The following is a 10,621-nucleotide window of genomic DNA, read 5'->3' on the forward strand; positions in this document are numbered from 1 at the left end:
CATAGTCAAGCAATCACTGCTTGACGTTCCTCCATAACATTTTTTGGGATAACGTCGATTCGCGAAACTATTGCTATCACAACCAGCTAGCCTGGTCAGTAACCTCAAGCAATAGATATACAGGGTGTTCAATAATTCAGTGCTCCAACAGACCGATATTACGAGGGAACTAACAATAAATATTACGTTAAATAATCAGGTGTCGGAATGCATATTGAGTGAACAAAAAGCATGCGTAAATACGCTAACAGCGAATGATATAAACAAAACAAAAATAAGCTTTTCACATATCGTTACACCAAACTTGATTCGAGGTACATTGTGTTGTGACGTCCTGATGTGTGCACTGAGACAGTAAAAAGCATATAGCGTTGTAGTGCCTGCTTGACGGGAGCAGTACATAACATGGAGAGAACCTTTAGACATCCACCTTCTTTACAGTGCAGCTGAATGCCGTGATCAAAGAGCTCGACGAATGGACAGGGAACGATTCCGTGGACGGGTAACTGGGCAACGTTGTCACATCGATGGCAGGCAGGCCTAATGCAGGCAGACGACGGGTGGTGTGTACATCTTTCAGAAATATGTGCTGTTACACTTTGAATGCAGGCCCAAGCCAAATACATGAGTTCAGTTCCCATCATAACAGCGTATGGAATGGGTCGACTGATCAGATGCTTCATCCTTCTCGACCTACCAGGCACTGGGACCAGACGATTAGTCATCTCAGCTTGAATTTCTACTCAGGTTTCTGGATACATGCTACTGAATACCCTCACTTTTCTGAAAGATATCTGTTTATGGATGAGGCCATTTATTCTGGAAGACATGTCAGCTCTGCCCACTGGCATTTATCGGTGGATGAACACCCACATTCAGCAGTTACACATCATCATCAGAGACACCCTCCAGTAAACATGAGGGCCAGTATGGTGTCTTAATGTTCTTGGGCCCTATGTCTTGTCTCCTCAACTCAGATGGCCATTGTACAGACAGTTCTTGTAAGGCCACCTGCTGCGTTATTGGAAGAGGTACCCCTACAGATCAGAGGGAACATGTGGTTCACACATGAAGGGCTCTGGCGTATATTGCAGAACCGTTACGCAAGCATTAACTTGCGGAAGTCGGTGGTTGGCCAAAAAGGACCTGTACATTGGCCTGCAAGATCCTAGATCCCAGTCGCCCGTTGGATTTCTTGTTTCCAGCCATGAGGACTCTGAAGAGGAATCAGACATTTCTGATATCTGGTTCGTTAATGATATATCTAAGTTGTGGATGTCATGATACCTGCCAGTTTGGACACTGAATTTCTGCATTCCTTGGTTAAGTAAAAGAGGTGGTCTTGGATTGCGGAAGCGTGTGGATAATCTCGAATACGACAAACTGTAGGCCCAATTGGTGCAATAGAACATCAAGAAAATTCACAACCATCTACTCGTCTGAAGTTCCTTGAGAGGTTACTCACGATTAGGACACTGGACACACATTCTGGAGCATCTTCGTTATCTCATGTGAGGCGAATGCGGCCATTGTCCAGTAAGTATGCTGCCGCTAAGAATTTGGTCGCTGAACATCTGCCCGCATCTCGTGGTCGTGCGGTAGCGTTCTTGCTTCCCACGCCCGGGTGCCCGGGTTCCCGGGTTCGATTCCCGGCGGGTTAAGGGATTTTCTCTGCCTCGTGATGGCTGGGTGTTGTGTGATGTCCTTAGGTTAGTGAGGTTTAAGTAGTTCTAAGTTATAGGGGACTGATGACCATAGATGTTAAGTCCCATTGTGCTCTGAGCCATTTGAACCATTTTTTCGCTGAACATCTACTCGTCTTCGATCACTCACAGTTTAACCCACATTTTCAGAAAAAAAATTTTGTCGCCGTGTGACAGCAGTGTGTGCCTTTCAGTGACTCGTTCTCAGTTTTAGGCCTAAAAAACAAAAAATATGCTTCTTGTTTTGTTGTTATCACTGTTTGTGTGAAAGAGGATGAACGGACGGGATTGTATAGATTGACTCATTCGTAGTCATTTCATGGGTTGAGAACACGTCACCGTTAAATTAACAGGATAGATTTCCTTCGCTGCGCCAAGACTAAATATTTGTATGTATTTTTCCCGAGAGTAACAATACTGGTTGTTCTGTACATAGGCCGGCCGGATTGGCCGTGCGGTTCTAGGCTCTACAGTCTGGAACCGAGCGACAGATACGGTCGCAGGTTCGAATCCTGCGTCGGGCAAGGATGTGTGTGATGTCCTTAGGTTAGTTAGGTTTAATTAGTTGTAAGTTCTAGGCGACTGATGACCTCAGAAGTTAAGTCGCATAGTGCTCAGAGCGATTTTTGTTCTGTACATACGTTCCCTGTACATCCCTGGTTTGCTCCTTTTGTTCGTTGTAATTACATGAACTGTTCTTCAGACTATTTTCCGTCGACTCTCCCTTGGCCCCTTAAGTTTTGATTCCCAAAACGAAGTTTAGTAAACTTTATGTAGCCCTTGTCATTGGTAAATGTTGAAATTGAAATTCGTGGTAAGTTCTATGAGACAACACTACTGAGGTCATCGTTCCCTAAGCTTACGCACTACCTAACTTAAACTAAATTAATGCTGAGGACAGCACACACACCCATGCCCGAGGGAGGACTCGAACCTCCGAAAGGGGCAGCCGCGTGAAACATGACAAGTCGTCATCAGACCTTACGGCTACTCCGCGCGGCCAGTTGATGTTCATTAACTGACGCTGCTCACTTGTTTAATGTTTCTTTTAGCCCGTGTGACGCTAATTTTCAGTGTTTGGTGCCGGCTTTCAAATGTTGAAATGCGTGTGAATTCCTAAGAGACTAAACTTCTAAGGTCATCGGTCCCTAGACTTACACACTACCTAAACTAACTTAAACTAACTTATTCTAAGAACGCCACCTAGAGTGGCCGTGCGGTTCTAGGCGCTGCAGACGGTAACCGAGCTACCGCTACGGTCGCGGTTTCCAATCCTGCCTCGGGAATGGATGTGTGTGATGTCCTTCGGTTAGTTAGGTTTAACAAGTTCTAAGTTCAAGGCGTCTGATGACCTCATAAGTTACGTTGCATAGTGCTCAGAGCCGTTTATTCTAAGAACAACACACACACCCATGCCCGAGGGAAGACACGAACCTCCGGCGGGAGGTGTGCGAGTTTTGTAGTATAGAAACTAACGGTGAGGCGTAGGTCTCAAAACTGTTTTGGCAAGGAACAGTAAGGCGGAGCTTTTAAAAAGCAAATGTAAATTGCTAAAATGGAAAAATGACAGCAGTAGACTCCAACCTCAGGAAAATGGTAGTGATAGGATAAATATGTAAATGAAAAATGATTAAAAACTTTCTGTCGACAAATAAACTTAGGTAAAACTACACTCCTGGAAATGGAAAAAAGAACACATTGACACCGGTGTGTCAGACCCACCATACTTGCTCCGGACACTGCGAGAGGGCTGTACAAGCAATGATCACAAACACGGCACAGCGGACACACCAGGAACCGCGGTGTTGGCCGTCGAATGGCGCTAGCTGCGCAGCATTTGTGCACCGCCGCCGTCAGTGTCAGCCAGTTTGCCGTGGCATACGGAGTTCCATCGCAGTCTTTAACACTGGTAGCATGCCGCGACAGCGTGGACGTGAACCATACGTGCAGTTGACGGACTTTGAGCGAGGGCGTATAGTAGGCATGCGGGAGGCCGGGTGGACGTACCGCCGAATTGCTCAACACGTGGGGCGTGAGGTCTCCACAGTACATCGATGTTGTCGCCAGTGGTCGGCGGAAGGTGCACGTGCCCGTCGACCTGGGACCGGACCGCAGCGACGCACGGATGCACGCCAAGACCGTAGGATCCTACGCAGTGCCGTAGGGGACAGCACCGCCACTTCCCAGCAAATTAGGGACACTGTTGCTCCTGGGGTATCGGCGAGGACCATTCGCTACCGTCTCCATGAAGCTGGGCTACGGTCCCGCACACCGTTAGGCCGTCTTCCGCTCACGCCCCAACATCGTGCAGCCCGCCTCCAGTGGTGTCGCGACAGGCGTGAATGGAGGGACGAATGGAGACGTGTCGTCTTCAGCGATGAGAGTCGCTTCTGCCTTGGTGCCAATGATGGTCGTATGCGTGTTTGGCGCCATGCAGGTGAGCGCCACAATCAGGACTGCATACGACCGAGGCATACAGGGACCACACCCGGCATCATGGTGTGGGGAACGATCTCCTACACTGGCCGTACACCTCTGGTGATCGTCGAGGGGACACTGAATAGTGCACGGTACATCCAAACCGTCATCGTACCCATCGTTTTACCATTCCTAGACCGGCAAGGGAGCTTGCTGTTCCAACAGGACAATGCACGTCCGCATGTATCCCGTGCCACCCAACGTGCTCTAGAAGGTGTAAGTCAACTACCCTGGCCAGCAAGATCTCCGGATCTGTCCCCCATTGAGCATGTTTGGGACTGGATGAAGTGTCGTCTCACGCGGTCTGCACGTCCAGCACGAACGCTGGTCCAACTGAGGCGCCAGTTGGAAATGGCATGGCAAGTCGTTCCACAGGACTACATCCAGCATCTCTGCGATCGTCTCCATGGGAGAATAGCGGCCTGCATTGCTGCGAAAGGTGGATATACACAGTACTAGTGCCGACATTGTGCATGCTCTGTTGCCTGTGTCTATGTGTCTGTGGTTCTGTCAGTGTGGTCATGTGATGTATCTGACCCCAGGAATGTGTCGATAAAGTTTCCCCTTCCTGGGACAATGAATTCACGGTGTTCTTATTTCAATTTCCAGGAGTGTAGTTTAGGTGAGGTTAATGAAGTGTACAGCACCAATGTGACCCACACTTCCTAGAGTGTAAATGATAATAGATTCAGTTTCGCCTACAGCAGACAATAATTCTTGGTAGCTGCCTAACAAAAAGTTGCTGCGATGACATCTTTGAATTACAAATTTTACTGGAACAAGACTATTCAGTGTCAACGGGTGCGTGATGCTGTTGATGATGTTGGTTTGTGGGGCGGTCAACATCGTAGTCGTCACCGCCCCTGCAAGTTCCAAACCTTTCCATTTCCAGTCTTGCCGCTTCCCAAATGATGATGAGGTGATGAGGACAATACGAACACTGAGTCCCCGGGCAAAGAAAGTTACCGACGCGTGATCCAGAGGCAACAATGCTAGCCACTCGGCAACGAGCTGCGGACGAGGTGCTATTGCTGGCCCTAAAGCAACTGCCTGCTTGCTTTTTGCTGTGTAAAATGACCCTCGTTTCCGCGTTGGACGCTGCGACGAGGGAGCAGCTTTCGCGTGAGAGACGGCCGTTAAGATCGCGTGGCTCGGCGAGACAGCAGAGAATAAGCGCCATCACTTACGGTCGTCAGCGCCTGCTAGTTACGACTCTATTCCTGCGTCGGCGCTGTCATTCCTATGGCGTCAGCTACAGAGCCCTCTTGCGCTGAACGAAAATGCAGATGAAGACAAGTAAACAGCACCCGTTCGGTTGTCCGCAGAAGCGCAATGCAATTGTTCAAACACGAGACAGCCGAACAGGAAAGTAGAGTGATATGTGGAACTTTTAATTGCATGTGTACTCCACAATCTGTCCAAAAGATACTAAAGAAATATCTGAACGGTTTTTTTTGCTAACTAGTGCACTTTGCTGCTAAAATATTCTAGCACATGGTGTGCTTCACGAAGACGTAAGTTGTTAACGTTAGATTTTTTTTTCATGAACATGGTCTACAAGGTTTAACGATCCGTTGACATCGAGGTCAATAGAGAACATGGATAGTAATCATTTCCGTCTATTTGCTAGTAAATTTTTCTTCCATTCTTCTGCCTTTCCGAAGCATATTTTGAGTATTGTAAAACAGCTGTTGGTAGACCTCTAGTTCGTCACGGAACATAGAACATAGCAATTTTTTTAAACGATTTGATACCGCCAGCGGATGTCATTTGTGTAGTTTGTAAAAGTCGGCCACAGATCACTATGAAGCAATACGGTAAACGAAAGCAACAAGAATGCAGTATATTAATAATCGGTTAAAAGTTAAGCAACGAATAAGACGATGAAAGCTGCTAGGTTTGATAAAACAAAATACTGTACGAAAATTGAGCGATGGCTGTTTTATCCTTTCGCAGAACCACTCACAGAGAAAATAATACTTTTTTGTTTTCTTTTGTAACCAGCGCGATCATTTAAATCATCATATTTAGAACCGGACGAGTTACATTGACGGAAAGTCTACGAATTTTAAATGTGTAAGACACAAAATATTTCCTCAGAATAATTAGCTCGCTTTCCTATTTTCGTGACCATGAACATGTGAAACGTTTCAAGTGCGCTAGTTTGATTCGCACTGGGCGACTGGAATTTTTAATGAAATGATGTGCGAGTTCTGAGCAGTTACAATAATTCGTTGTCTCGACGAAATGGTCGCAATCTCGGCTAAACAAATGTCGCTCAAGCCAGTTACACGAGCTCGTGTAATAAAACTCACCCACCTTTCCACTTGGGAAAATGTCAGCAGCCAAAGATGTAGCCGAAAGGGTAGGGTGTAGTCCATGTGGTCCTGCCCCTACCTTGTAATCTAAATGAAATTACACATGACCAAGCTGCTGAGTAGTGAAATTGAAAGATATTTTTATCTTCATTCAGACCACGAAAAAGGAATACGCTCTGTCGATAGATTTAAACAATCTGTACATCCATGGTACTGTCGCCCATCCCTTTTTTAACCAAGAGCATTTGATGGTCTTGTTTGAGTTCAGTTGTTGTTGTGTTAATCAGTTGGGCTCTTACATCCTAATGGATTTAATGTAAGTGCTACTGTATGTTGTTGTGATAGTTTCTAATTATGGATAACTTTGTAACAAGAAAGAAGGTGAAAATCGATTTCGATTCATCCGCTAGCGTTACGGTATGTTAAAAGTAAGCACGCTCTACTCTAATAGCCTATAGCCGTTTAATATTAGCACTGGAATCGTTATTTGGAGAGTGGCAGAACTTTGGGTTTGTAATATTTCAGTATTTCAGAAGGCAGCGGACGAGTGATTATAATGACAAGTGACTTTAAATTAAAATAAGTGCATAAAAATACGTTTAGGTTTGTCTGTGTCGCCCAAAAATCGCGTTAATCAACAAAAATGTCGCCCAAACGGCCTAGGTTACATTCCTTTAAAAAATTTGCTTAATATTCTATCATCAGTAGCCCAAATGGCAAAATATCGCCTAGTGTGGTCACCTCGGCGGTGATCAGCTATGAAAATCAGTTTCGATACGGAACGATGGGGAAGGGTTTGTGGAGAGCGGACGGTGTAGGGGATGACACAGCATATTCTATAGTTCGTTCGTTTCTAAAAGGTTTTTTCAGAGGGCTACTTGGTTTCGTCCGGGCCGACTGCGATCTGCATCCCTTCCCGTGCCCCCCCCCCCCCCCCTCCACCCTTTCGACCAAAATCTGTTTACGCTCTTGTAACACATCAATTGAAGCAAGTAATTTCATACACAATTAAATCTTAAAATGTGCATGCATTCATGCACTATCAAATGACATAATATCCACAATTAAAAGAAAAATACGAGGTTGGAATTCCATCTTTTGTAGTGAATAATTTTATTTTATTTGAAGACATTGTACAACAACCAGTTTTTCCACATGCTTCACAGACTTGGTGAAGCTCTACGTGTTGGGTCGCTTAGCTATCACTCCCTGGGTTCGGAAGGCGATGTGGTTTGAATCCACCCACCAGCAGCCTTGAAAATGATTTTCTGTGGTTCTCCATTTTCAATTTTGGCAAATGCCGGTATTGGTCCCTTACTATAGGCCAGGGGGCAGCCAATTCCTTCTGAATATCTTTCTTCCCTGAACGATTCTAATTCTCTCTGCTTAAATGGAAAGAGCTGCATCGAAGACGAGCCGAGAATCTCTTCGGAGGCTCTGAGCACTAAAAGTCATGCGATAAGTGAATAATATTCTAAATTTTTCCCTTCACACTCTTGCTTTTTCCTGCCGGGACTTTCTTTAATGCAGAAAATGATGTTTCTTAGCTTCCAAGAAGTGAGAGATACGTATATAAATGAGAAAATTTGAGAAAGTTTAAGGTTGAATAATCCCGGATCCTTTGCATTATTGCCACCAAAACTTGTTCTAGCTTCTCTGTCGAACAGAGATCTCTGTATTCCATAAGCCCTCTCGATAATAAATACGGTGTCTTAAAAATATTAGCGCTCGCCCGTTCCAATTCAGACTGAAAGGAGGAGACTGTAAAGTTACATTGAAGGAGCGGTTGGTTGGTTTGGGGAAGGAGACCAGACAGCGTGGTCATCGGTCTCATCGGATTAGGAAGGAAGTCGGCCCTGCCCTTTCAGAGGAACCATCCCGGCATTTGCCTGGAGTGATATAGGGAAATCACGGAAAACCTAAATCAGGATGGCCGGACGCGGGATTTAACCGTCGTCCTCCCGAATGCGAGTCCAGTGTCGAACCACAGCGCCATCTCGCTCGGTGACATTGGAGGGTGAAGAGAGATTGGAACATGAGTGCGGCTTAGCAGTTTTGCCAGTATACAGCATTCAGCACTCCTAAATAACGAGATTACATTTCCGCTTGACGAAACCTCCGGAATCATTGTCGATTAAATTGTTTATCGTTATTTATTGAGTTTTAAGGTTGAATGAAAAACGTGAGTCTTTTTACAATTCGCCCCCCCCCCCCCCGACCCCTTTTGACAAAATCCTCGCTGCGTCCCGGCAGTAATATATAATGTTAAGAAAAAATAAAACAAAAGTCATTACTTGAAATAAATAATTATACGCACTTACGTGTCTTTACCAAGATGCATATATCTCAACAGACCAGGGCCGGGAGGAGGAAAGGTAACGAAGGAAGTGATAGAGAAAGACAGGCAAAACCCCGAGCTCAGACGACAAGTATAATGTAACTCATATTTTCCTCCAGATTTTAAACACTATGAATTCAACTGTTCAGTGTATAATTATAGTTTGTAAAAGTAGCACAAGAAAAACCAGAAAAAAATGGTGATATGCCGTTACAACAGTAAAACGAGTGTAACATGTCAACTAACTGCTTATGTGTAAACTATACGTTTACTTCGCGCTAGTGACGTGTTTTGCATTACGGAGCGGTTATCTGTTACAATTCCGTGAGCGTACTTTGCTAGAAAATGTAGCCAGTAACATATTGCGTCCTCCTACGTACATCCCGCGAAAAGACTGCTGTACTAGATGTGTCAGCGTGTGGTACAAGTGAGACACAACGACGAGTCGGTCAATGCTAAAGGAGGTCGTAGATGTATTGCTCAACTCTTTTTGGATTGCAGAAACGATGTCTTGTGAAGTAAGATATGTAGGGGCGAATGATTTGTACTAAAAGTAAAATTACGCAATAGTAACACATGTAGAAGTTAGTTGGATAAGTAGTGCTCAGCTAAGGTGCTCACCGTGGTAGCGTGGCCGAGCGGTCTAAGGCGCTGGTTTAAGGCACCAGTCTCTTCGGAGGCGTGGGTTCGAATCCCACCGCTGCCAAGTATTTTAATTCCACGCATGTAATTCGGCAGGACAGTAACATGAACTACATTTCGTATTTCTCAACCAATTCTCCGAGACACACCGAACATGAATGGTAGTAAGAATTCGCTAAGTAAGTGCAATTTACGTATAATCTGGTTACACAAAAAGAGTAAGTGTAACCGCTTTGGAAGAAGAATTGAAGGAGTGCGAGTCAGAAAGCTGCATGTGACAACATTTGCACCCAGGAGAGCGTTCATCACTTTCACTACAGACCCAATTTTACGTTAAGTATAACAGTGACTGCTGTTATCACCTGGAATGCAGAAATAACTGTAAGCAGCTTGTTTTAGTTCATGAAGTGAAGTGTGTGTGATATGGACACCATTAGTCCCGTATGACCTTACCACAAATTTCCAAAATTCCGAAAACCAAACATGAATGAAGTAACTAGTTACCTTTACCTCTGTACCTAAATTGATAGTTGCTGTTGAGAATAACCATTCGCGCAACCAAAACAGAAACAGGTAATACATTAGAAGATTCTTATACTAAAAGGTGTGTATGCTACTGACAATATTTAATTCTTGTGTATTAAATATTCCTAATATTGATTGTTTCGAAAGCTCCGTTTCGTGTCGTTGCTGGTCTGTAAATATTTTGAGGCGGTGTTGTGAGAAGTGGACAAAAAAATGGTGAAGAGGATAAATAGACAAAATGTAACGCTGAACGTCGGGGAACTCCATCGAAATATTTAAAGGGAAAGAAAGGAAGGCAAATGTTCTAAGGCAGTAATATTCGCTTAGTTACGTTTCGTTTCTGTTTGATAACAACCTACAGGAAACTTCTCAGACAGATGACCACGTTTTATGTTATACAGAAAGAAATATTAGTCTCGAGAGGAAAGGATGAAGTTTAATTAATTCCTTATAGAAACGCTGGCTAGAAGGAACGGATCGGGTATGTATATTCGAGGCTTTTTCCTTTGCAGATTGGGGGAGGCGCCACTGCCTTTCCATTTAATTAGCTGCGGCGAACATCAAGCCCCCGGACAAATCAGTGAATGGGATTTAGGTGGACCGCAGTTGACATTTCA

General features: G+C 44.8%; 1 non-coding gene across 1 annotated transcript; it reads left to right on the plus strand.

Moving 5' to 3' along the window:
* Window positions 1–9,461: 9,461 nt before the first annotated feature.
* Trnal-aag (transfer RNA leucine (anticodon AAG)) lies at window positions 9,462–9,543 on the plus strand. Its single transcript has one exon. It is a non-coding gene; the product is annotated as a tRNA-Leu (tRNA).
* The last annotated feature ends 1,078 nt before the right edge of the window (window positions 9,544–10,621 follow it).

This window comes from Schistocerca gregaria, chromosome 1, assembly GCF_023897955.1.
Source record: "Schistocerca gregaria isolate iqSchGreg1 chromosome 1, iqSchGreg1.2, whole genome shotgun sequence".
NCBI lineage: Eukaryota > Metazoa > Arthropoda > Insecta > Orthoptera > Acrididae > Schistocerca > Schistocerca gregaria.